Source organism: Triturus cristatus, chromosome 2_2 (genome assembly GCF_964204655.1).
Source record: "Triturus cristatus chromosome 2_2, aTriCri1.1, whole genome shotgun sequence".
NCBI classification, from domain to species: domain Eukaryota; kingdom Metazoa; phylum Chordata; class Amphibia; order Caudata; family Salamandridae; genus Triturus; species Triturus cristatus.
Genome location: NC_140582.1, coordinates 549,431,174 through 549,458,689, shown reverse-complemented (window position 1 = coordinate 549,458,689; position 27,516 = coordinate 549,431,174). Strand labels below are relative to the sequence as shown.

Here is a 27,516-nt window from a genome sequence, read left to right as displayed (position 1 = left end):
GACTGTGAACACTGTCCCCTCTGCTTACAGGTCTTCAACATCTCCGATCCACTCTTGGATCCACCGCATCTCTTCCAGACCGACCGCCTGCAGCATCTTTATCTACAGGCTCCACGGAACAGATAGAAGAAACCCGACGCACTTCGAGGCCTATGCACCCGCTTCCTGTGGGTGAGGTAAAGCTGGCACTCCGGTGCCCAAGTGTAGAGAATCATCTCTAGTGTCTGTGTTTCCAATCTTAAGTTCCTAGGTCATCCGGAAGATTCCTTTTGCAGTAACTTTGTACTTTTTACGCACCCATTGAAACCTATGGGAGCACGCGTGTGACTATTTGCTCTGCACACGCAACCCGTGGACCTCCTGGTCACTAACTGAAGTTAGCTCCTTGTAGGCCCAGCGATTCTAGAGGCCCTAGGCCTTTTCCCTTTTCTGTTCGTGGTACTTATACCACTATTTTAGTATATGGTTCGAGTGGCCACCAGGGCCTATCCATATAAAGTGCAACTTCTGTGTATTCTACTGTAATCTTGTTTGACGATTTGTGCTCCTGTGCTCATAAAGAGACTAGGGGTTACTTTGAGAAATAAATACATATATATTTTGAATATATATCTGTGTGGTGTCCTTTCATTGGTATAAAAGGGGGTTGCATTTGGTAAAACAGCTGGCTTAACACGTTTCAAGAGTTTAGCCTCAAAGACTGCTTAGCCTACGCTACCACTAGGGCAGCTAGTCCGAAAAGGTTGACTTACAACCACACCATAAGGGTTGCTTGGCATGGTACAAGGTGATCACTTTAACTAGTGAGCATCATATACCAGGCCAACTTCTCACATTGGTGGCAGCGGTGGGATTTGAGCTTGCTGTGTTTTACCATTGTAATCTCTTGGTTACCAATTGAAAGATCACATAGGTACCTGTAGGTACATATAAAACAAGATTAGATATACATAAGTTCTACTGAACTTAGTTGTTGTAGAGCAAAGGGAGTAGCACACCCTGACTACAACTACTAGATAGGTTTAGTAGGAAAACCCAAGTGTAGGTAGATTGCAACACATCCACCCACACTTAAGAGCAATGGCTGGGGCAGAGGGGTCCAAGGTACCCATCTCTGTTGAGAGTGACCCCCAGAGGGCACCATCCATCTTTGCTACCCTAAATCAGAATGAGCTCAGGCATTTGGCAACTCTTAGAGGCCTTAAACAGCCCAAGAACCCTACCTCTGCTGAGCTCAGAGAACTCTTACAGAATGATGAAAATCAGAGAGAACTCGAGAAAGCTTCCCAGTTAGCCCCCTTAGGGACAGGAACAGGAGGCCCCCCTTCTGAAGATGCCACAGAGGTACCCCCTTCCAATAGTCACCCCTTAGATGGGATGCCTACCACAGAGGAAGAAAGTGATGGGGATACAGATGTGAGTGGGGATGAAGGGAGAACTAGCCCAGTGCCAAGTGTTATACTTGGCCCAGCTAAACTAAGGCTATTGGGGACTGACAGTGGGTACACCCCATTGGATCTCCCCAGTGGACTTAACACAGGGCTTGGAAGGCAAAGGAATCGCTCAGGTGACTCCAATGCTTCCCATGGCTCTAGAGGCTCTCAAGGTCACCCCAGAAGGAGACTGACCACCCCTCAGAGGAGGGAACATGAGGCCAGAATGCAGGAAGCCCAGCTGAGGATCAGGAAGCAGGAGCTAGAAGTAGCCCTGATGGAAGAAAAACTGAACAAGGCTAGGCAACCTAGAGAGGGTGGGTCTATACCCACTGGTGGCAGCATTGTCCCTAAGGACAAAGATAGGGTCTTTGATAATAGGAACCTGTCTAAGGTTGTGCCCCCCTACAAAAGTGGGGATGACATCCACAAATGGATAACTGCTCTTGAGAGAGCCTGCAAAGTACAGCAGGTTCCTGAAGACCAGTGGGCAGCAATCCTCTGGCTCTCCTTTGAAGGAAGAGGCAGAGACAGACTCCTCACTGTTAGAGAAGAGGATGTCAGAAACTACAGAGTCCTGAAGAGTGTTCTGGTAGATGGGTTAGGCTTAACCACTGAACAGTACAGGTTAATGTTCAGAGACACCCAAAAGACACAGACTCAGGACTGGTCTGAATATGTTGAATGTGCCACTAAGGCTTTGGAGGGTTGGTTGCTGGGAAGTAAGGTATCTGATTTTACAGGATTGTATAATTTGATGATGAGAGAACAGATTTTAAATAACTGTCAAAACCAGCAACTGCATCAACACTTGGTTGACTCTGATCTGACCTCTCCCCAAGAATTGGGAAAGAAGGCAGACAAATGGGTCAGAACCAGGGTTAAGCAAAAGAACCAGAACCAGGGCCAAGGGGGTGATCAGAAGAAAACAGACCAAAAGGGTGGAGATCAGAAATCTAAAGACCAGAAGTCTTCAACAGGGCCCCAAACTACTGCTAAGGAGGGTGGGTCCCAACAACAGTCCAAAAAGAAGAAAGAAGGTCAAAAGAAACCCTGGTGCAATCATTGCAAAAATACAACTCACTGGACTAGTGATTGCAAAAAGGGTGGAGCCCCCAACACTGTTGCCCCTAAGGCACCTGCTCCCAGTACTACTGTTAGCAGTGTTGGTCCCCAGACAAAGGGTGTAGTGGGAATCACTATGGGAACTGAAGGAGATTCTGACTTAGACAGAACCCTGACACAGGCAGTCTTGATCTGTGATGGGGACATTGATTTGTCCCTGACTGTGAGCCCCAGTAACCTGGGCAAGTACAGACAGACTCCTTTAATTAATGACAAAGTGGCTCAAGCCTACAGGGACACATGTGCCAGTGTCACTATGGTGACACCAGGCTTTGTGGACCCTGGACAGTACATACCAGGTGAGAACTACCTGGTGACCAATGCCAGCAATGCCACTACCTCACATAGTGTGGCAGTTGTTAACTTCTCATGGGGAGGGGTAACTGGCCTCAAAAGGGTTGTGGTTAGTGCAGACCTCCCAGTAGAATGTTTGTTGGGCAATGACCTAGAGAGTTCTCTATGGTCAGAAGTGGAGTACAGGACTCATGCAGAGATGTTAGGTATATCATCACATGTCCTTGCTGTGACCAGGTCACAGGCCAAAAAGTGCCTCACTGAACCTCAGGTCTTGGATCCTGGAACAATGGACCAAGCACCTACCAAGAAGAAGAACAGGAGGGTCAAGGCTGTGCCTTCCCCCCTGCCTCAGAGTGATGATCAGCCTTCCCAGGAAGCTGATCTAGAGGACCCTGAAGGAACTGTCCCTGAAGAGCTTGAACCTGATCAGGTTGAGTTTCTGGGGACAGGGGGACCTTCAAGGGCTGACTTGAGGCAGGCTCAGTTATCCTGTCCCTCTCTTGAACCCCTCAGACAGCTGGCTGCTGCTGAGGCTGCTGGGAATGCTCAAGGTACCCATAAAGTGTATTGGGATGAAGGGCTCCTTTATTCAGAGGCTAGAGACCCCAAGCCTGGTGCCACCAGGAGGTTGGTCATACCTCTGCAATTTAGGGGCTTCCTTCTTACCTTGGCCCATGATATTCCTTTAGCAGGACACTTAGGCCAGAACAAGACTTGGGACAGGCTTGTCCCTCACTTTCACTGGCCTCATATGAATGAAGATACAAAGGAGTTTTGTCGCTCCTGTGTGACCTGCCAAGCCAGTGGCAAATCAGGTGGCACAACAAAGGCCCCCCTAATACCACTACCTGTGGTGGGGGTCCCCTTTGAAAGAGTGGGAATAGACATAGTGGGTCCCATGGATCCTCCCACTGCATCTGGGCACAGATTTATACTGGTGGTAGTGGATCATGCCACCAGGTATCCAGAGGCAATTCCCCTTAGGACCACTACAGCTCCTGTTGTGGCCAGGGCCCTGCTGGGAGTATTCTCCAGAGTGGGGTTTCCTAAGGAGGTAGTATCTGACAGAGGTACCAACTTTATGTCAGGATACTTGACAGCTATGTGGAAGGAATGTGGTGTCAACTACAAGTTCACCACCCCTTATCACCCACAATGCAATGGGCTTGTTGAGAGATTCAACAAGACCCTAAAGGGTATGATCAAAGGATTACCTGAAAAGCTCAGGCGAAGATGGGACATCCTTCTACCCTGCCTTCTGTTTGCTTACAGAGAGGTCCCACAAAAAGGAGTTGGCTACAGCCCCTTTGAATTGTTGTTTGGGCACCCTGTGAGAGGCCCACTGTGTTTGGTGAAGGAAGGATGGGAGTTGCCTCTCAAAAAGCCTAAGCTAGACATAGTGGACTATGTACTTGGTCTCCGCTCCAGGATGGCTGAGTATATGGAGAAGGCATCCAAAAACCTTGAGGCAAGCCAGGCCTTACAGAAAGCTTGGCATGACCAAAAGGCTGTCTTGGTTGAGTTTCAGCCAGGACAGAAGGTATGGGTGTTGGAGCCAGTGGCCCCAGCAGCACTCCAAGACAAATGGTCTGGACCCCATACAATCCTGGAAAAGAAGGGAGAGGTCACCTACTTGGTAGACCTAGGAACTCCCAGGAGTCCCCACAGGGTACTCCATGTTAACAGGCTTAAAGCATATGTTGACAGGGCAGACATGGGCTTGCTCATGGCTACAGATGAGGGACAGGAGGAAGAGAGTGACCCTCTCCCAGACCTGTTGTCTCAGAACCCTGAAGATGGCTCAGTTGAAGGAGTGACCCTTGGAGGCAACCTCACTGCCCATCAGCAGACTGAATGTAGACAGGTTCTACAATCATTTTCACATATGTTTTCCTTGATACCTAGTCAAACTGACTGGTGTACCCATGTGGTGGACACTGGTGACAGTCTGCCTGTAAAGAACAAGCTTTACAGACAACCTGACCACGTCAGGGACTGTATAAAGGCTGAGGTACATAAAATGCTGGAATTAGGTGTCATTGAACCCTCAGAGAGCCCCTGGGCTAGCCCAGTGGTTCTGGTCCCCAAACCTCACACCAAAGATGGCAAGAGAGAGATGAGGTTCTGTGTGGATTACAGAGGACTCAATGCTGTCACCAGGACAGATGCACACCCTATTCCAAGGGCAGATGAGCTCATAGACAAACTAGCTTCTGCAAAGTTTTTGAGCACATTTGACTTAACAGCTGGCTATTGGCAAATCAGATTAGCTGAGGAGTCTAAGGCCAAAACAGCATTCTCAACCCCAGGTGGGCACTACCAGTTTGTGGTGATGCCCTTTGGTCTGAAGAATGCACCTGCCACCTTCCAAAGGCTGGTGAACCAAGTCCTTACTGGGTTGGATGACTTTTGCGCAGCATATCTGGATGACATTGCTGTCTTTAGCTCCACCTGGGAGGATCACCTGATCCACCTGAAGAAGGCTCTTGAGGCTCTGCAAAGGGCAGGCCTCACTATCAAGGCTACTAAGTGCCAGATAGGGCAGAGTAAGGTTGTATATTTGGGCCACCTTGTGGGTGGAGGCCAAGTTCAACCACTGGAGAGTAAGATACAATCCATCAAGGACTGGTCCCCTCCAACCACCCAGACTCAAGTTCGAGCTTTCTTGGGCTTGACTGGGTACTACAGGAAGTTTGTTAAGAACTATGGGTCCATTGTGACTCCTCTTAATGATCTGACATCCAAGAAGATGCCCAAAAAGGTTCAGTGGACAGTAAGCTGTCAAAAGGCATTTGATGACCTGAAGGAGGCCATGTGCTCTGCACCTATCCTGAAAAGTCCTGACTACTCCAAAGAGTTTATTGTCCAAACAGATGCTTCTGAGTTGGGTGTGGGAGCTGTGCTGTCACAACTTAATGTAGATGGTCAAGACCAACCCATTGCTTTTATTAGCAGAAGGTTGACCCCCAGAGAGAAGAATTGGTCAGCTATTGAGAGGGAGGCCTTTGCTGTGGTGTGGGCCCTGAAGAAGCTGAGGCCATACTTGTTTGGCACTCACTTCAAGATTCAGACCGACCATAAGCCCCTCTTGTGGCTAAATCAGATGAAGGGTGAAAACCCCAAACTGCTTAGGTGGTCCATTTCCCTACAGGGGATGGACTTTACAGTGGAGCACCGGCCAGGTACTGACCATGGGAATGCAGATGGTCTCTCCAGGTACTTCCACTTAGGACATGAAGACGAGACTGGTCAAGGCTAGTTTAATGTCCCAGCGTTTGGGGGGGGGGTTGTGTAGGAGAGTAGGGTCTGCTATCCTATGGTCACCCCAAATTTTTGCTTTTTTTGCTACACTGGTTTTTGACATATTGAGGCTGTGGGCCTGCCAATCAGACCCCCAGCCTGCTGTTCTCTCTACTAAATTAAAACTATGCACCCTAGGTGCGTAACCAATTGGAAGTGGATCACCCTGTCAGCCCCTGTACCAGTGTACACTAGGTACCCAGGGCATTGGTGTACCCCAGGCCTGCCAGGGGCTGAAGCATGTATTATGCCACCCCAGGCTTGGCCTAACAATTTGACACAACTGGCTGATCACTCAGCTGGGGTAAGTTGGTGTAATCACCTCTTACTTAGGTGTAGTATACCTATACCTAACCTTAAATGGGACACATGGTAACCTATAAGTCACTCCTATGGCAGGCCTTAACAATCCTGAAGGCAGAGTGCTTGGTTCCATGTGAGATGGTGCTCTGGCGTGAGCTGAGCCTGTCTGCAGTGGTCGGAACAACTTCCTTCTACTGTTTCCAGATATCGTCATACCATATACTCTTAAGTGCATTATGAACCTCGCGGTTAAATGCTATCTTTGGTTTGGCTTTATCAAAACATGTCGAGTAAGGTGTCATACGAATTGGAATACTAACCCCTCGCCAATTCTGGCGACGGGGTTAGCATTCCACCCTTCCAGAGGGACACGACATGTACAGTACCTGAAACCCGGGTAAAATCAGACATAGCCTCAGCTCCACAAAATGGATGCTGCCACCACAGACACAAGTCTGCCCTCCTGCTGCTGGGAGTCCTTCCAGCTTGGGAGGTGTGGACAAAGGGTTTCCTGCCAGGGGAGGTGCGTGCACCACCCCAGACAGGATTTTGTGTATTGGTCAGGTAGGGCTTGAAAGAAACCAGACATGCCTGTGGCTCACAAGGAGCCTCGGTGCATATGCCAGTTCAAACCGGTCCTGGGGCACACCAGTCCCGGGCCTGGGGCGAGCTGGACAAAGGATTGGGGGTGTAACCACCCCCCTTCCTGGTCCCACCCATAGGGAGGGACCTAGCAGGTAGTCCGGCCCCTAGAATCCGCTTAAAGGTAGGAGCTGTGTCCTAAGACTTCAGACATCCTGGAATCAACTTAACACTAAGAAGAAGACGGGAACTTCGACGCTCTGCTGCACAGAGGACTGAAGCCAATCTCCCCTGTGGTCAGGGAGTGACCACCTTGCTAACGCAAGCACCATCCAGCGAATCAACGTCTGCTTTGCCGCCGCCTCCCGCCGGAGCCCGAGCCCAGAGACTGACAAGACCTGGACCTCCAGACCTCTCACCGCCCGATCCACAGTCCCTGAAAAGAGGAGACCCGTGGAGGCACCGAGACACGTGAAGCCAGCCATCTTGAAACGACCACGACAAGCTGACAAGTGCAACAACCGAGGCTCCCTCCAAGTTGTGCTTTGGGATCTGAGAAGCCCAACACCCGAGCAGCATTTGCACCAAAGGTGAGCCCTCCAGCATCTCCACGATCTGCGTGGGGCCCTTCTGCATTTTGCCACTCGACGCGCCTAACCGGTTGCTGGCCCGCTGGCTAGTGGCCATCTTGGCGACGAACTTCACAAAATACACCACTGGTCTGGTTGCTCCAGACTGGCCCTTGCTCCCCCTCCAAAGGAGCAGTCCCTCTGACCTTGCTGGTCAGAACCATCAGCTTATTTCCTTTCCTACAACAATTGCTTTTGCCAAGGCTTGTTTGCTTCGATCAAGTCGCCGACACCGCCGACAGCGAGAGCCTGCGTGGGACAGCTCGTGACTTGACTCCTGGACGTCGTCGACCTTCAGGGACCACGTGGCTGCAGAGACAAGCTACACCTTTCTTCCTGTTTGCACCCGACATCGCCTGGTACCCACCTGGTGCCACGCCGGTCACTGGCTAGTGACTGTGAACACTGTCCCCTCTGCTTACAGGTCTTCAACATCTCCGATCCACTCTTGGATCCACCGCATCTCTTCCAGACCGACCACCTGCAGCATCTTTATCTACAGGCTCCACGGAACAGATAGAAGAAACCCGACTCACTTCGAGGCCTATGCACCCGCTTTCTGTGGGTGAGGTAAAGCTGGCACTCCGGTGCCCAAGTGTAGAGAATCATCTCTAGTGTCTGTGTTTCCAATCTTAAGTTCCTAGGTCATCCGGAAGATTCCTTTTGCAGTAACTTTGTACTTTTTACGCACCCATTGAAACCTATGGGAGCACGCGTGTGACTATTTGCTCTGCACACGCAACCCGTGGACCTCCTGGTCACTAACTGAAGTTAGCTCCTTGTAGGCCCAGCGATTCTAGAGGCCCTAGGCCTTTTCCCTTTTCTGTTCGTGGTACTTATACCACTATTTTAGTATATGGTTCGAGTGGCCACCAGGGCCTATCCATATAAAGTGCAACTTCTGTGTATTCTACTGTAATCTTGTTTGACGATTTGTGCTCCTGTGCTCATAAAGAGACTAGGGGTTACTTTGAGAAATAAATACATATATATTTTGAATATATATCTGTGTGGTGTCCTTTCATTGGTATAAAAGGGGGTTGCATTTGGTAAAACAGCTGGCTTAACACGTTTCAAGAGTTTAGCCTCAAAGACTGCTTAGCCTACGCTACCACTAGGGCAGCTAGTCCGAAAAGGTTGACTTACAACCACACCATAAGGGTTGCTTGGCATGGTACAAGGTGATCACTTTAACTAGTGAGCATCATATATCAGGCCAACTTCTCACACCGGTGTAGAATGGCCTATTGTATCAATTTAAATCTTGCATTATGAGACACTTTCTTGGGGTATTCTAGCAGTTGTGCCCATTTCTTGTCAGAGAGTCTCCAATCCAAATCTGTCTCCCATTTCTCCTGTGGTGTAGTAAGTGGTATCATCAGATGGACTTGAAGTCCTTTATAAAGTAATTGCACGAAGTGCCTTCCATGCCTCATTGTGTGCAAATTCCTTAGCAGTTCATGAGTCGGAGGTTCTTGATTATTAGCTGCCCAGTGTTGATGCACATACTGAAGAAGACTGGCATGCGTTAGGAATAGGGTGTCCCGAAGTCAATGTATATGGATGAAGTCCTCGTGGGTCATGCGAGAGACCTCTGCAAACACAATGGTAACCCCTTCACTTTCCCAGAGTATAAGCCTCTTACTTGCTAAGGTGCCTGAAGCGGTGGGGAGGCCTCGCAAGGGTATATTGAGTGTGTACGGCACCTTAACCAATGACTAGTTCATTGACATTTTCCAGTATGACAACGCAATACATTGTAATAACTTGTGTGTGGGCTGGGACAGGGTGCCAGGGCCTAGCAGACGGTGCTTGCTGTCCGCGTGCCTATTGTGTCTTGGTAAAGTCTATTTCCAGTAGGTTATTGCCAGTATGACAACTATTGCGGTTGTCCAGCAATACAGTACGCCTTAAAATCAGGGGCTCCCAGTCCTCCTCTATCCGTCAGGAGTTGCAATTTTGCCAGTCCCCATATCAAGTCAGTCAGGAAAGTTTTGAGTTGCAGGAAGAGCCCATTAGGAATTACAATTGGTAAGTTTACAAAATGGTATAAAAGGCGTGGAAGCATCACCATCATGGCTGGTGCCAACCGCCCAGCCACTGAGCAGGACAAGGTCGACCAAAAGATGTTCTGTGATTTGAGCGATGCCATTGTGATTGTGCTCAGAAGATTGCCTTCTAGTATATCAGGGCCTTCTCTATATATCTGAATCCCTAGGTATCGGAAGGTAACTGGAGCAACCGGGATCACATATTCCCCAAAATGATGGGCCGGTTCCGCATACGTACCAGCAAAGCGAAATGCACATGGTTTGTCTGCATTAATGCGGAGGCCAGAAAGGGTCACAAAGGTGTACAATAGCTGGGCCATTTCTGTCTGCGCTTCTCGCATATCATTGAAATATAGGATCATGTCATGGGCATACAGTGAAATGGTGTGGACTGTACTTCCCACTTGAATCCCTTTGTGCCTTGCTTCCTGTCTTATTCTTTGTGCATTCAACCGTGAGAATGAAGTGGATGGGGGAAAGAAGGCAGCCATGCCTCGCAATACTGGATAGGAATTGGGAGATATGGGGACCTGCTCTAGCTCTGGCTGTTGGGGCTGTATATAGTAATTTGACCCATTTAATGTAGACTGAAGGTATCCCAAATCGAGTCAGTGTGACAAGCATGTAATCCCAGTTCAAGGAGTGAAATGCTTGGCAGATGTCTAAGGAAAGACAACCGGAGTGGGGGTGGAGAGCTCTGCTGGCATCCATGATATGGACCAAGCACCTTATATTTAATGAGGTGCTTAGGCGAGGTACAAATCCACAGAGATCATTGTGAATTTGTCTGAGTAACATTGGAAGTAGTCTATATCTTACTAAGGGCCTCATGTAGGTAGCATACCAGTTACCACTTCTAAAATACCGAACGATACCGAATCGGTATTTTAGAAGTGGTAACTCGTATGTAGGTAATGAGTCGGTATTTTTTACCGATTCGTTACAATTCGGTAATTACCGAATCGGTATTTACCGATTCGGTAATGAGGCATACCTTCCCATTGATGGGAAGGTATGCCTCATTACCGAATCGGTAAATACCGATTCGGTAATGTGGTGAACACATGCAAGGGTGGCAGGGTGTCACATTGACACCCTGTTGCACCCCTGATTCGGCCATGTGTACACATGTGGCACACATACATGCCCTAAGGGCATGTATGTATGCCACATTGCACACTGCTACGCGCGTTAAAATGCATAAACACATACATTGATTATTTACCACCAACTATAAGTTGGTGGTAAATACCGACTCTTAAACACACCCACACACTCCCCCTACATCTCGATTTTGGTTTCGGAATTTACCGAATCGGTAAAATTACCGATTCGGAAAAGTTACCGATTCGGTAACATTACCGATTCGGTATTATTACCGAATCGGTAATTTTACCGATTCGGTAAATTCCGAAACCAATAATTGTCCCCCTACATACCAATAGCCAAAATACCGGTCGGTAACGGTATAATTACCGAAAATCGGCCGTTACCGACCGGTATTTGGCTACCTACATGAGGCCCTAAGTATTTTATACTTAGTACTCAATATTGAAAGTAGGCGATAGGAGCCAAACTTTTGTGGGGCCTTCTCGGGTTTCAATAATGATGTAACTAAGGCTTCTATATGAACTGCTGGACGCTTGAAGGTTCGGGGATTCCCCAGGGCGCAGTAAGAGGGGCATGGGCGGGGTGGGAGATGTATGTGGGGAGGGGGCCCTGGCCTGGCTTTGCGGGGTTGGGAGAGAGACCGGTACCTGACGACGGATTGCGGGCGGGGGATTATTTGGGGGGCCTGGAGGAGAGAGCGGGAGGTCTGAGGGGCAAGGAACACCGGGGGAGGAATTGCAGAGACTGGACGTGGATGCACAGAAGGGGACAGTCGACAGGCCCGTCTGGTGCAGAGCCACCACCTCACCCTCATGGACGTTGTGAGACGCTGGTGGCTACCAGAGTGTTAGGTGTTGCTTGGGGTGGTATTTGGATGGGTAACTGCGGTTTAGCACCTGTTCTGGGGAGGGGAGGGCGTTCGGGGAGTTGGGGAGTTGCGGGGTTTCAGGGGAATGTCAGTGTGCCTCGGAGGACTAGGACAGGGTGGTTGGTTAGGCGATGGGATGGCGACCCCACCTGAATTGAGATTTCTGACCTGGAATGTGAGGGGGCTCACCTCTATGGGGAAGAGATATAAAGTCCATGCCTACTTGGTACGGAGAGGGGTCCAGGTAGCCTTCCTCCAAGAAACCCACTTAGATCGCGAGGAGGGGAAGGCATTGCAGCGGCGCTAGCGGGGCCAATTATTCTATACTACCTTTTCGAAGTTCGCCCGGGGTGCCCTGATTTGGGTGAGGGCGGGAGTTCCTTTCCAGCCGTTGGCGACGCTTGTGGACCCGGAGGGCAGATTTGTAGCAGTACAAGGGCGATTGGATGGGAGGGACATGGCCTTCTGTAGTGTGTATGCCCCTAATGTAGACCAGGCCGCCTTCTTCTCCAGACTGTCGGGGCAGCTCGCGGCATATTTGACGGGGACGGTGGTGATGGGAGGGGACTTTAATTCTGTGACGGATGTTGAGCTGGATCGGTCCCACCCGCCTCTTGCACAGTCGGTGGTCCGTCGGGTGGCCAATAGTAGACGAGCTTGGCAGGACACTTGGGGGTTGGTGAACACGTGGCGGACACATCACCCGATGGATAGGGATTACTCCTTCTACTCAGCCCCCCACGAGTTGTATGTCCGATTGGATAGTGTACTGTGTTCCCCGGATGTCCAGACTTTGATGCGTCATAGTGAATATTTGGCTAAAACCATCTTGGACCATAACCCCTGTATGGGGGTGCTGCAGTGGTCCAGGCAGCGGCAGGCGATACCTACGTGGCGTCTAAACCCCTTGCTGCTGGAGGACCCGGTTTTCCGGGCTGAGGTTAGCGGATGCATAGAGTCGTATTTTAGGAATAACTCGGAAACGGCGTCGAGCCGGGAGACGGAATGGGACATGTTTAAGGCGGTCGTTCGGGGAGTTTGTATATCGTCCACCGCTGGTGTGCGGAAGACTTTGCTGAAGGAGGTTGCGGGGGCGAGGCCCAACTGCGGACGGCTGAACGCGCGCATCAGGCAGGGGAGGGCGAGATGACTGCGGTTGTGGAGGCGCGCGAGGGCGTGGCAGTGTGTGTGGAGAAGCTTCGCTGTTTTGATCATAAGGACTATCTTACCCGGGCGCACGCGGAAAGGGATAAGGTGGGATCTCTCCTGGCATGGGTAGTGACCCCGACAGCCCGGGGTGCCCCGGTACTTTCTTTGGTCGAGGCAGGGGGAATACCGGTCTATTCTCAGACGGGGATCAATAAGCAGTTTGCTAGTTATTATGCAGGGTTGTATGATAGCACCATGCAGGGGGAGCCTGACGGCTTGGCCGAGTTTCTGTTGGCGGCTCGATTGCCCCGGCTGGACCCGGAGAGCGGGAAGGACCTCGGGGGTGCCATATCACTGGGCGAGATTTGCGCAGCGATTAAACATATGGCCAGGCGAAAGACCCCTGGAGCGAACGGTTTGCCCATTGAGTTCTATGCGGCTTGCCCGGATCTGCTGGCGCCGCAGCTGCAAGTCCTTTACAGTGAGGCTTGGCGACTTGGGCGCTTACCTGCCTCCGCTCGGGAGGCAATTGTGGTGCCCCTGTTGAAGCCTGGAGGAGAGGCCGGCGCGCGCACGGCGTACCGCCCGCTCTCCATGCTGACGGTGGATTACAAAATCTTGAGTAAAATATTGGTGTCACGCCTGTTGACTCATATGACCGCCTTGATCCACCCGAATCAGGCGGGCTTTATCCCTCGGCGTAACACGGCCACTTCAGTTCGACGTTTGTTGCGGGTGATGGAGATGGACCGGGACGTATATCCGGAGGCCTGCACACTGTCGGTCGACATAGAAAAGGCCTTTGATAGTGTAGAGTGGCCCTATTTATACAGAGTGCTGCGGGTATTTGGTCTGGGGGACGGCTTTGTGCGCTGGACCACCTTGCTCTATAACGATGCCACGGCCCGGGTGAAGACGGGGGCTACCATATCGGCTTCCTACCCAGTGCGGAGGGGGACGAGGCAGGGCTGCTCGCTCTCTCCCTTGTTGTTCGCCCTGGCCATTGAACCGTTGGCAGCACATGCCCGACTGGTGCGCTCCTATGCTGGAGTACAATTGAGGGGGGACGCCCACTATATCTCCCTGTATGCAGATGATCTGCTGATGTTTTTGGCGGATGCAGATGGCGCACTGCGTGGAGCGATCGCCTTGTTGGAGGCCTTTGGTCGCCTGTCCGGGCTCAAGGTCAACTGGGGTAAGACATGCTTGTTCCCGCTGTTGCCTGGCAGCCGGGCCCCCCAGTCGCTGGGAGTGATCCGATGGGAAGGTAGCTGCCTGCGATATTTGGGGGTTAGTATCTACCACACCCAGCCTGATTTGCTGGAGGGGAATATTGGCAAAGCCATTCGCGGCTTGCGTGGTAGCATGAGTTTCTGGAGTACGCTCCCACTTTCGTGTGCCGGGAGGGTAGCGCTGTTGAAGATGGTGGCGTTGCCACGCCTCCTCTACTTCTTTCGCACCCTGCCTATATGGATACCTGCGTCGTATTTCGCACGGCTCTGAGCACTGTCTACGGGCTTCATTTGGGGCTCGGGGAGGAGGCGGGTGGCTTTGACCACACTGCGGCGGCCGAGAGCGGAGGGGGGCCTGGCAGTCCCGGACTTTGAATGGTACTATCTGGCAGCCCAACTCCAATGGCTTACGCAGGCGGTGGCCAGGGAGTATAGAGGCCCAGAAGGCCTACAGGGCAGGTTGATTCCGCGGCATGTGCTCGCCTTCATAGTCTTGCAGCAGCGGTTGGACCTTGCCCAGCTTACTCTGGAGGAGCGTACCCTCCGGCTGTGCTGGAACAGGTGCCAGAGGAGGGCTGCGATAACTCGCCCCTATGCCCCGGAGATCCCTTTGGGAATGTGTACGGCATTCCCGCATGGGCGCGATTGGTCTGGGCTGGCCGTTTGGGAGGAGCTGGGCGTGCAGATGGTGGGCGATTTATTCAGAGAGGGGTTGCTGCTGCCCTTCCAGGACTTGCAGGACTCTTACGGGCTTACACGTGGGGACTTTTTACTCCACGCGGCCCTTGTAGCGAGCCTCCAGAGACATTGGAATATGGGGCTCTCGGAGCCGCCGATCGCTGCAGGTTGCCAATATGTAGTGATGGCGGCGGGGACGTCCAAACCATTACTTGTCTCTACCGCAGACTATCGACGGAAGGCCTGCCGCCCCTGGCCGCCTTGAGGGGTAAGTGGGAATTGGACCTTGAGAAACCAATCCCCGAGACTACATGGACCACGCTGGTGCGGCGGGCCTGGAAGGGAACGCGCAATGCCCGGTTTCAGCTGGTTCAGTTTTTTACGTTGCACAGGGCGTATCTGACGCCGGTTAAGATATTGCAATATTTTGGCGGTGCGTACTCTCAATGCCCGCGGTGCGGGGGAGAGGGTGCTGATTTTCGTCACATGTTTTGGTCCTGCGCCCAGTTGGGTGACTATTGGGCAGAGGTTATGGATTGCCTGAATCAGGTGACGGACTGCATTATTGCCCCGGAACTGGGGGCCTGCTTGCTACTTTGGTTTCCCCACACCCGCCGGACGAAGGTTACTAGCAAGTTTTACGACTTAGGGTTGATTATGGGCAAGAGGGAACTGACTATGCACTGGAAGTCCCGAGCGGGGCCTAGCTTCCTGCGGTGGAGGGTGGCGTTTGCGCGATGGGCGGGGGCAGAGGGTACGCTCCGGTTGCAATTAGCCCTTCGGAGGGATGACGAGAAGGCGCTGGCGACGGCCCAAGCGTGGGAGGCGCTGGTGGTGGAACTTCAGGGGCTGATGTCTGACACCGGGAGAGAGGGGGACACCTCTGACAGGCAGGAGGAGGCGTTGAACGGGGAGTAGGAGGGGAGCAGTGGCGAGCACTGGAAGCAAGAACGTGGCTAGGCTTGAGGGAAAGCCTTGGTTCCCTAGAGGAGGTTGAGCACCCGTGCATGATTTATTGTAGGGGAGGGGCACATCAGGAGAGGGGAAGGCAGAGGGGGGCACACTGACATGGGGTGGGGAGGGGGGGAGGGCCCGCATGTGATGGATGACTATTCTCCTGGATATTGGATGGCAACGATGTATGTAAAGTATTCCTTTTGAAGGGGGGGTAGCGGGGCTTGTATTGAGTTGATGCTATGAAAACAATAAAAAATGTTTCAAAAACAAACTAAGGCTTCTATGTTGGAGGGGTGGAAGTAATCCAGCATCCAAGGAAGTATTATAACATTTTTCTAATTGTTGGACTAGTTGAGTAGAATAGACAGAGTAACATTTAACCAGGAGTCCATCAGATCCTTGCGTTTAATTACGTGTTAGTTCCTTCAGGGCCCCACTGATTTTGTTCACCGCTATTTGTGCAGCAAGGTCCTCCCTATCTGCTGCCTGCACACTAGGGAGTTACGCCCCTTGGAAGAACTCTAATAACTCTGTGAGGTTAGGAGTGGGGTATGCAGAGTATACGCCAGTGTTATAGTCACAAAATTATGTGTTAATCTCAAGCTGTGTGACCATTGTTCCCCAAGCCGGGACGTTAACTGACAGAATCTGTGTGGGGGAGAGGTCTGGGCGCATCATACGCACCAATAGGGTATCCGATCTGTCTGCTTCTGTATGTACTCTGTTAGAAATGGGGGTCTCTAGTTGGCAAGGGCTTGCGCCTTTGTCCAAATAGGGACCCTTCTTCCTAGTGCGGATAAGGGAGTTACACTCCTAAAATAACCCCTGCTCACCCCCTTGGTAGCTTGGCACGAGCAGTGAGGCTTATCTTAGAGGCAGTGTGTAAAGCATTTGCACATAACCAACAGTAGTACAGTGTAAGCACTACAAAAGTACACCACACCAGTTTAGAAAAAAATCCAATATTTTTATACACTTAAGACAAGACCAAAAACGATAAAAGTCCACGATACACTACTTAAAAATCTTCTATTATCAAAATAATCTTGAAAAACAGTTTCTTGATGTCGATAGCTCTGTCCGGGGCTATCACAGCATAGTGAGCAAACAAATCCAAACAGTTCTGGCTGACCGCGGCGTCACAGGTCAACTACGGTGTCGGGAAGACCCGCAAAACAGTACCTTTCAGAAATACAGGGCGTCGATGACCTCTCGTTGAGCTTCTGAAAACACAGCGTCCTCAGGCGTCGGTTACGGAGGTCGGTGCAGGAGTCGTCGGGGCCCTCAAAGTCACACGCGTTGCAGATCGACTTTCTCTTTGTTGAAGTCAGGAGCGCTGGCGTCGGCCGGCGTCGGGTGCTGTGGTGCGACGTGTAGCGGTGCGGCATGTGGTACCCTCTGGTCGCGGTGCGAGCAGCGGCTCGGTGGTGGCGTCAGATGGCGTAGTCAGTGAGACCAGGGTCGCGGTGTGAAATGAAGGCGAGGCTCATCACTGCGCTGGCAGGTCACGATGCAGGCAGCGGAGGCGTCGTTGCTGAAGGGCTGTCGTCAGCTGACAAACTGGAGTCGAAGACACCGGCGTCTGTAGGCCGAGGCTGCGGTGCAGGATGAGGGCGGATCGTCGTGTAACTTTACGAGCGATGCCCTCGAACCACAGTGCAAGCAGTGGCATCGATTCCAGCGTGGAGCGTCGTCGTCGGGGATACCAAGGCATCGTGTGAAGCGAGGCGGTGCGGAGTGCGGTGCCCACAGGTTGCGGTGCGGGCAGTGGCTCAGTGGCGGTGTCAGCAGGCGTCGTTGGTGAGACCAGGGTCGCAGTGTTGCAGCAGTGCCCTCTGCGGTGCCGTCAGGACACGGAGTTGGCAGCGCCATCATCGACGTCGGGTTGCTTTTTCTTCTGTTGCAGGACGAAACACACAGTTCCCAGTGCTGAGGGCAGAAGAGCTTGAAGTCTTTGCTGTTCCTGAGACTTCTTGAACAGGGGGCAAGCTCTACCTCAAGTCCTCACAAAAGTAGATTGCGGAAAGTTCGGTCCAGTCCTTTCACTGCCCAAGACAGAAGCAGCCACTGCAGGCCAACACAGCAAAGCACACAGCAAAGTGGTAGTTCCTCCTCACAGCTTCTCCAGCTCTTCCTCTTGGCAGTCTTCTTGATCCAAAAGAGTTCTAAAGTCTTGGGGTTTGGGCCCCAATATTTATACTAGCAAATCCTTTGTCCTCTGAAGGCAGAGGGTACTGTACCTAGTTCAAACCAGTTCTGGGTGCATTCTGCCAGTGTGCACCTTCTTCCTCTGTCCGTGTGGGCCACAGGGGATGGAGACAGCATTGTGGAAGGCAGGCACAGCCCTATTCAGACCCAGGTGCCACTCCTCCCACCACTCTACATTCAGATAAGTCTATTCACCCCTGTGATGACTCACCCTGTCTCCTGGAGTCTCCCCAGCCCCTGTCACTTGCAAACCAGACAGACAATACACAAGCTAGCAGAGGCAGGCTGGATGGTTAGGTAAGAAAATAACTACTTTCTAAAAGAGGTATTTTCAAACACAGAATGTTAAAAACAACTTCACTAAAAGACTTATTTTATCATTCTGAGGTCAGGCATACTAAACTCGAATGTCTACCATATTCCCTGAGTCAGTTAGGATTATAAGATGTTATAATCAAACTGCCCATTCTGGCCTATGGGGACAGGTAGCCTTGCAATAGTGAAAAACGAAATAGGCTGTAATTCACTATTAGGTCATGCCACACACACACCAGGGCATGTCCTACCTTTCACATAATGCACCCTGCCCATGGGGGTACCTTGGGCCTACCTTAGGGGTGACTAACATGTAGAAAAGGGAAGGTTTAGGGACTGGCAAGTGTGTGCACTTGCCAAGTCGACATGGCAGCCCCAGGCTGCACACAGGCTCTGCAATGGCAGGCCAGAGTTACACTTTCCGGGCTGTTTGCGTGGGTGGCACAATCCAGTGCTGCAGCCGACCAACAGCATTTGATTTATGGGCCCTGGCACTCGCAGTGCACTTTACTAGGGACTGACACATAAATCAAATAGGCCAATCATGGAAACACCAATCTATAACACATTTTACTACAGGAGCACTTGCACTTGCACTTTACCACTGGTCAGCAGTGAGAAAAGTGCACAGAATCATTACACCAGCAAAAACAGAGTAAAAACCGGGAGGTCTGAAAGCAAAAACTCAGGGGAAACACACCAAAAGATGCCAAGTCTAACATACTCTCTGTGTGTATTTACGATAATCAACTACCCTAAGCGGTATCAGAGTTCATAGTGAAATATGTATCTATGGCAGTCACCAGTGTCCCAGAAGACCATGTCTTCCAAAAGGCTAGGTTGTAGCTGCCATTTGGGGATTGGAGCTGGTACCCTGCCCCATTCTAATGAGATCTCCAGGTGATCATGATCTGAGACAGTCTTGCCTAAGTAGGTGGCCTAGTTAATGTTCGGCTGGAGGTATCCTGGACATAGAATGCAATCTAGCCAGGTGTGTAGAGTAGGGGATGCCAGTAAAAAGAGTTTTCTCACGTACCTTAATTCCGACCTCCCCACACATCAGATAACCTGCATCGATCCGCCCATTGCTTCAGAGTCTTGGCCTGATGGGCCAGGACAGTCCCTGACAGTTGCGGGTGTGGTATATCAAGCATCACGTCTAGTACTGCGTTAAAGTCTCCCCGAAACACCCAGGGGTATGGGGTCGAATCGGTTAGCACCATGTGTAAACAGCATCTTGTTCCGTATTGGGCCCTTAGATACAGACTAAGACAAAGATTTTCCCATATAAGGTTCTCTTTACTGGCACCATGAGTGTTCACCCTTGAGCATGCAACCTAAATGGCACGCCAGCCCACATCCAGAGTGCTGCACGATGGGCAAAGGCTGAGTAGGTAGTATAGAAGAGTTGGCCTCAACAGTGCTTTTAGTAATTTGGAGGCATCTGTGGTAAACAAATGTGTTTCTTGAAGTAAGGTAATATGGGCCTGGTGCCGGTGTAGCTGGGCCAAGATCCTATGGGGCATATTTACGAGCCCCGATCGCTACCACAGCTTCACTTTTAGTGACGTTGTGGTGGTGATAAGGGCTTCGCCTTATTTACAAGGCAGCGTTTAGCCACTTAACATGGCTTAACGTTGCCTTGTAAATAAGGTCCCCTTTCATGCTATACTTAGCATGAAAGGGGAGGGCAATGGGTGTTGTGGTGGGCGTTCCACCGCAACATCCGTTGTTTTTGACGCTGCCTCCTATTTACAAGGGTGGCGTAAATAGGCGGCAACACCAATTTTAAGACCAGGGAAACCTGGTCTTAAACAGGCAAAATGAGGAGAAATGCTTTATTTCTCCTTGTTTTTACTGTTTCCATGTGTGCTGCGTTGTGCAGCACACATAGAAATAGCAAATTGCCATTGATTGTTTATGTGCCGGAAGGTAACCCTTCCTGAACATAAACAATCCAAAAAAAGAAATTAGGGTTTGCAACTTCAATGTGTGCTGCATTAAGCAGCACACATGAAAGTTACAAAACACCATTTAAAGATAGTTTATGTGCAAAAAGGGAGACCTTACTGCACATAAACAATCTTTCCCTCAATGCACACATTCTTGCACCATGGTGCAAGGGTGCCTGCGTTGGCGCAAGTCTGCTAAGTTTAGCGCCAGCGCAGGGGGAAATGCAGGGCTGCACCATACTGTTGTAAGTATGGTGCAGCCCTGCATTTCTTAAGTGGCGGAGTACGGCGTTAAGCCAGGAAGGTTAATGCAGCACTCCGTCACTTTGTTGTAAATATGCTCCTATGTCTTTTTTGTATGGATCCCATACCCCCACATTCCAGGTATTTTTTTGTCACTGACGCCATCTCTATTTCCGCAAAATTGACTGCATGTCTGAACGCTGTGCGCTTTCAAACCCCGCCCGTCACATACAATATTGGTGACACATGTAAGCATTGTAAAAAACAATAACAAATTCCTCCTGACCCCTGCCCCCCAAAACTCGGTCCCGTGATTTTGGGTCCTTTGACCAAAGCTGTAAACAAAAGATTAACATTTCAAACAGATAGAACCAAGTGCAGCTGCTATCAGGGTATCACCAGTCTACACAGCCAGGTGTGGTGCAGTGACTCATTTCAATAGACAACTGCACTATATCGGAGAGCAAAGTGTCAAATGTAGTGTGTACAAGTGTTTTACTCGGGTGCCACAGGATCAGCAAACAGCAATAACATAGGAAAATCATCAGGAGCTCAACACTATGAAAGGGAGCTTGTGATATCAGGGAGATTGCAATACACATTATTCCAACATTGTATTTTAATATTGTAGGGATATATGCAACCAATGCATAATGTTACACATAGTATCAGCGGCCTCTCAACAAGGAATAGAGCTTGTGGCACAGTAATCATGTACCCTTTTGTACTCGTCTCCAGGGTACGGGAGCGGAGGGGAGAACATGTGGGAAGGAAATTAAAGAGGAAAGGGATATAGAAAGAGAAGAATGCAAAAGAAACATGGTGGGGACATGACTGGGATCCTTATTCAGGACCGCAGTCTCTGTGCTTCCTCCCTAATGTGGGCCATGGTGAGTACTTAGGTACCCACCAGATTGGCCTTATAAGTCCATAGTATATGGTACTAAGGTACCCCGGGCATAGGGACACTAAGGGTCCCCCATGGGCTGAAGCATGTATTATGCCACCCATGGGAGACCACTCAAATTGTGACTACAGGCCTGCCATTGCAGCCAGTGTAAGCTGGTGCTAGCACCATTTATGATAGATAGATAGATAGATTTCTTATATCTGAGATCACCACACTTAAAACCTATAAGGTCTTTCAATCCTGGAGGCAAGGTGCTTGGTTATAAGTGTGAGGGTGCCCCTGCATGAGCAGAACACCCATACAAACCCCGGGGTCCATTCTCCAGGCATTGTAAGTGAGTCAGCCATTACAATACAGAGAGTGGCCATGCGTCATTATGCTATGACTAACTCTAAACTGGCTATAACGAACCCTGGCATGTTTGATATCAAACATGTTGGAAATTATGATTCAATGCTCTGTGGGGCTCCTCTGGGAAGCCCTCCGTGCTCCCAGTACCAGTCTTCCAGAGTCTGACAGCAATCTATGGCTGCTGCCTACCACAGACACAATTCTGCCCTCCTGATGCTGTGCCAGCTCAAGCAGGGGAAGGTAGGACAATAGGTTTCCTGTCACAGGGAGGTGTGAACACCTCCCAGACAAGACTTATTGTATTGAGCTAGTGTGGGGGTGCTTGTCAGCGCCACTAGACTGCTTTGAAGGGCACATTTGGTGCGCTCCTTCCACACTCCAGTTGGAGCCAGTTCAGGGAGCCGTTGGCTCATGCTCTGGCGTGAAACTGGACAAAGGACATGGGAGTATCCTCCCCACTGTACAGCTCCTCATCTGGGATGGATCTCTGAATTGTCCCAACCCTTTCCTCAGGGTACGTAAGGGGATACCTGGGGGTGGCTCTTCAGATTCGTTGTAGGACAAGATTCAGATCTGAAACCAATTCATCTTTAACTGTCTGGGCACTTTGGACTTCGTTGGACTTCGCTTTGGGAACTGAGACTGCACCAGGAACACTCCTGCCACTCCTGGTCTTGTCGTCCTGCCAGTCTTCTGCATTGTCTGTGTATGTGCTACATACAGGTTCTTCTCCAGGCCTCTGGGCATACAAGACACCCGAAGGAATATCCCTTAAAGTGAAGGAGCCTCTCCCTTGCATCTGCAGGCACCGCAATGAATTTGACCGGTCTGCTGTTCCTGAGCCCCCACGGACTCTGAAAGGTTCAGCAACACAGGTGGTGGTTCTGCAACTCCCTCGAGGCCTGCTCTGTCTTTACAGTTTGAAGCCAGTATCCCTCTTCGGAACCAGTGGAGCAGTAGCCCTATGCACTGCGATGAGTTGCCGTTGCCAAGCCTTGTTGACTCTCTTCTCCAGAAATCTTCGGGCTCCAAGAAGCTCCAGCCTCTGGCATCTCTTGCTACCAAGATCTTCGTCCTCACTGCATCCTCTGCACAGCGGGCCTACATTAATGGTGAGCTGCTTGAGGCCCTATTGTGACTCCTGTGCCTTTTGCCTGCCCGGTCCTCTTGAGGGTCTTCTTTGGCTCTAGTGGGCTCTCTTGTTTGCTCGGGCCTACTCTAACTTATCTACACTTGGTGAGTCCCTTGGACCTTGCTGGTCCCGACACCTCACTTTTTTCGTCTGCTACATTTGTTGCCGCTGGTAAAGCTTGTTGGTGCTCCCACCGGACACCAACCCCCTGGCTCTTGAAATCGGATGTGGGACAGCTCGTAAACGGCTCCTGGTGTTCCACAGTGTCACCTGGTCTGCACAGCTGCTGCACCATGGTCACCGTCAACTCTCCCGCATCTTCCGACATTGGTGGGCATTCGTCTTCTGTGCCTTTTGGTCACTCCTGAGTGGCATATACTTTGTCCCCTCTGCTTGCAGGTACCTCTCCTCCTGAATCCACCCTTGGATTCCACCGGATTCTTTCGCATTCTTTGCCAGTGGCATCGTTACTGAAGTCCTCCATTGTGGCCTACGTCGGCTTACGATGTACATTCACACCTATGCACCCGGCTTCCTTGATGTGAGTATATTGGTTCCCAGGGTATCCACAGGTGTGGTGACTCTTCAACCTTCCATCTTCCATGGGGTTTCTTCAGGGTCTTCTTGGAAGGGTCCTTTTACTTGAAAACTGCAACAGCAACTTCCCCATTGACTTGCATTGAGCATGTGATTGTATTTCCACTCTGCACATGGCCTCCGTGGGGTTCTTGGGTAGTTACCTTGGGTGGTTCCTTGGGCTCCCAGCTCTTCTAAGTCTTTTGGGCCGAGTCTCGACTTTGGACTGGGACATATTCCACTTTATTAGTATATGGTTTGGTCTTTCCGTGGAGACCACTGTGTAGTTGTGTTGCTTACGTGTTCTATTACATTTTTATTTTTTATTTGATTTTTATAGGTTTTTTATATACATACAAACATTTGTCTATCGGGTTCGCCGCCTTTGGGCTACAAGGTATAGGGATTAGTATAAAAGTACCTTTTGGTCGGGTCCCCCATTGCTGGCTATATTCTTATGAAGTAAAGAAAGGTCTTAAAGTGGGACTGTACAGGACAGATTGGAATAAGTTGAGGAGGAGGATAGGGCAGAAGCACAACTGTATATACTCTCCTGGGTAGATCGTTTTGTTCTAGTTCTTCACATGGCTCTTGATCAGAGCTGTTTCTTATGGTGGCTCATAAGGGACTAGCGCCTTGTCCAGAGCTTCCCATAGGCCTCTGGATTGCGCCTTCCACGGGGAGTATTGCATTGCCAGGTTATCTGCTCCCCTAAGGTGGATGGCCCAGTTGAGCCAGCTCTTGTAGGATGTTTTTGAGGATTCTTTCCAGTTCGTTAGCACCAGTTTGATCGCTGCTGTCAGAAGTAGGTCCAAAGTTCTCTCTCTCCCTCTGTGGGGAGGTCTGTTCGAATGAACGCTGTGGTGAGTGAGGCAAAGTTGCTTGTAATCTTGCACTTAAAGACATTGTCTATAAAGTCCATCACCTTATCCCAAAAGATCTGGAGCATTGGGCATTAGAAGACCAGGTGTTCCAGCTCCCCCCTCCCCATGTTGCAGTTCCAGCAGATTGGGCTATCTCTGAGGCCTAATGTGTGTAGACGGGCTGGGGTCCAGAATGTTTTGTGTAACAGCCATAGTTTGGTTTGGGCAAGAACTGGGGTGATTTTATTTCGGATGGCCGAGGCCCATATCTTTTCCACTCCTGTTCATTTAGCGGGGGTTGTATAAGTGTATCCCAGTATCCCTTTGTTTTATTGTTGAGTTTGGACTTGAGGGGTTGTAGTGTTTTGTATATTTTCGACGCTTGGTGGCCTAGTTTATTTATGTTTTCGACGTATCGGAAGATCGAGGGCGTGGTGTCTGTTATTTTTTATTTTGTTATGGCTGTCTTTATCTTTAGAAAACTGTACAGATCTAGGTCTTCTAGATGGTGGGTTGTCTTCAGTTCAGAGAATGTGATCGGTGTTGTTTTCCTTTCTAGTTGGTGCGGGTGTGAGATGCCCTTCTCTATCCATGTGTCAAATCGAAGGGTTTTCCCATTGTATTTGAAATTGTTATTCCCCCATAATGCTTCTGATTTTGAGCCTTTGATACTGACCTCCATTTTTTTGTCAAGTTTTAGAAGTACTATATTGGTATTTCTTAGTATAGGGTTGTTCGCGTGTGGGTATGCGTTTGTTGTTAGTAGGGCTAATGGGTTCAGGTTGTTCAGAATGGCCTTTTCTACCTGAAACCACACCGGTGTGTATTCTGGTGTCTGGTCTACCCGATGTGTGCCCTGTTTAGCAATGAAAGCAAGTTGGAAGAGCTTGAAATCCGCTAGGTTCACCCCCCCTTGTATTTTTGGTAATCTTAGTTTTTTTATGCTACTCCTTGCTTTCTTATCTCTCCAAAGAAATTTGGTGCACATTTTATCTATCTTTTGGTGGAAGTCCTCTGTTAGGAAGATAGGGAGCATCCCCGATAGATAATTTACCAGGGTTGTGATCATCATTTTTAATGTTTCGATTCGTCCCCACCATGTAATAAATTTTGGTGACCAGTCTTCTAATTGTTTCTTTATCTTTATCAATAGAAGTTTCTCATTGTGCCGTATTGTGGTTATTAGGTCGCTGCCGAATAGTATACCTAAGTATTTGATGTGGTTTGTCTGCCAGGCCTGTCCTGAGTCTCCCAGCACTTCTCTGGAACAGTAAATGTTTAGTGGCTTGCATTCAGACTTTTCATTATTAAGTTTGTACCCTGAGAGTTCTGAGTATTCTTTTATCATGGCCATTAGCACTTTTATTGATGCCTTGGGCTGCTCTGTCATTATCAGAATGTCGCCTGCGTAGGCTGCCAGTTTTATGGCCACTCCCTTAAAGTTAATCCCCTTTACGTTTTCATTTAATTTTATGTCTCTACTTAGGGGTTTAAGAGCCAGGAGGAAGAGTGACGGTGAGAGTGGGCACCCATGTCTGGTCCCTTGTTGGAGCTTGAACGTGTCAGAGAGTGAACCGTTTACCGTGATGCGGGCCGTGGGGGTCTGGTATAGGGCCATTGTCATTCTGACGAAGTCATCTCCTAAGTTAAAGCTGTACATGCATTGTTCTAGGAAAGCCTACGACACCTTATCAAAGGCCTTCTTCGCATCTAGTGCTATGGCCACTGCCGGTGACTGGCTCTCTGAAACTTGCTCTAGTACATGACAAAATAACCGTGTGTTGTCGCTCGCCAGTCAGTTACGCATGAAGCCGACTTGGGTGTTACTTACTATTTTGGGTAGGAACTTGTTCAGTCTGGCCACCAGGACTTTAGCGTATATTTTACAGTCCGCATTGATAAGTGATATGGGTCTATAGCTCCCTGGATGTTGGTGGTCTTTACCTTCTCTCGGTATAACTATTATTGTCGCCTCTGTCATAGACAGTGGGACAACCCCTGACGTTGCTGTTTGGTTAAATACCTTGTTCAGGGTGGATGTTAGCTGGGGTAGGAAGGCTTTGTAGAAGTCGGCTGTGAAGCCATCTGGGCCCTTGTTGTTTTTAAGTGATTTAACTGCCAATTCTATCTCTGTTTGGTTGATTTCTTGTCCTAGTTTTGCTGTGTCAGCTTGGTCTAGTTTTGGGAGTTTCAGTCTTTCTAGAAATCTTTTTTACACCTCCTTGTCGAGTGTCTTTTGGCTCCTATAAAGCTCTGAGTAGAAGTCTTTGAATGTCTTGAGTATTTCCTTGTGACTTGTGTATGTTTTGTTGAGTCGGTCTGTGATTGATGAGATCGCTACCTGGTTACGTTTGTGTGTCAGGTATGATGCCAGCAGTTTCCCTGCTCTATTAGACTCGCAGAGGTTGAGAGCCTTGCATTTCTCAAACCACAGTCCCGCTCTCTCGCTTATGATTTTGTTATATGCGTATTTCTGTTGTGTCAGGGTGTAAAGTGTTGTGTTGTCTTGTTTGTTGTTTATATGCTCGAGTTCTAACTTTTTGATATCCTCCTCTAGCTGGGTCAACTGTAGATGTGCTTTCTTGTTTATTCTTGCCTTGATGCTGATTAATCTGCCTCTAATGGTTGCTTTTGGTGCCTCCGACTGGGTATTGGTGCTAACCTCTCTATTGTCATTGTTGGTTATGTAGTCCTCTATGGCTTCCTCAATTTCCTTTTTGTTGTTTTCTCTGATGGTGTTGTTCCTAAAGCGCCATCTTTTAGGGATTGCTTCGTTGTGTGTGCCACTTAGTTTTAGGCTAATGGCTGAATGGTCAAGGACTAGCCTTGGTTCGATCGCAGATTCTTCGATCATATGTGTGTGGTTCCCTGAGATTAGGATGTAATCTATCCTCGTGTATGACTTGTGAGGGTTGGAATAGAAGGTGTAATCCTTTACGGCTGGGTGCTGTAACCTCCATGCGTCTTTGAGATTGAATTTAGAGCATATGTTCTGTAGTGCTGTGTGGGAGTTGGTGGGGTGGTATTTGCACGGGAATTGCCTGTCTATTAGGGGGTCTAATGGGATGTTGAAGTCCCCAGCAACGACAATGAGTTCATCTTGTGGGATTTTGTCTAGGGAGTCGGATACCTCTGCCCAGAAAGTGTGGTCATCTATGTTGGGACCGTATATGTTTGCTACATGCAGCCTTTCTTCCCCTCTGGAGAGGCTTGTTAAAAGTAGTCTGCCCTCTTTGTCCTGTGTGTGTGAGT

The 27,516-nt window shown here is 49.8% G+C and overlaps 1 pseudogene; it reads right to left on the bottom strand.

The window, feature by feature from the left end:
- The window catches only part of LOC146862498 (uncharacterized), a 62,177-nt pseudogene extending 39,024 nt beyond the window's left edge, over window positions 1-23,153 (bottom strand).
- Between the last annotated feature and the right edge of the window lie 4,363 nt (window positions 23,154-27,516).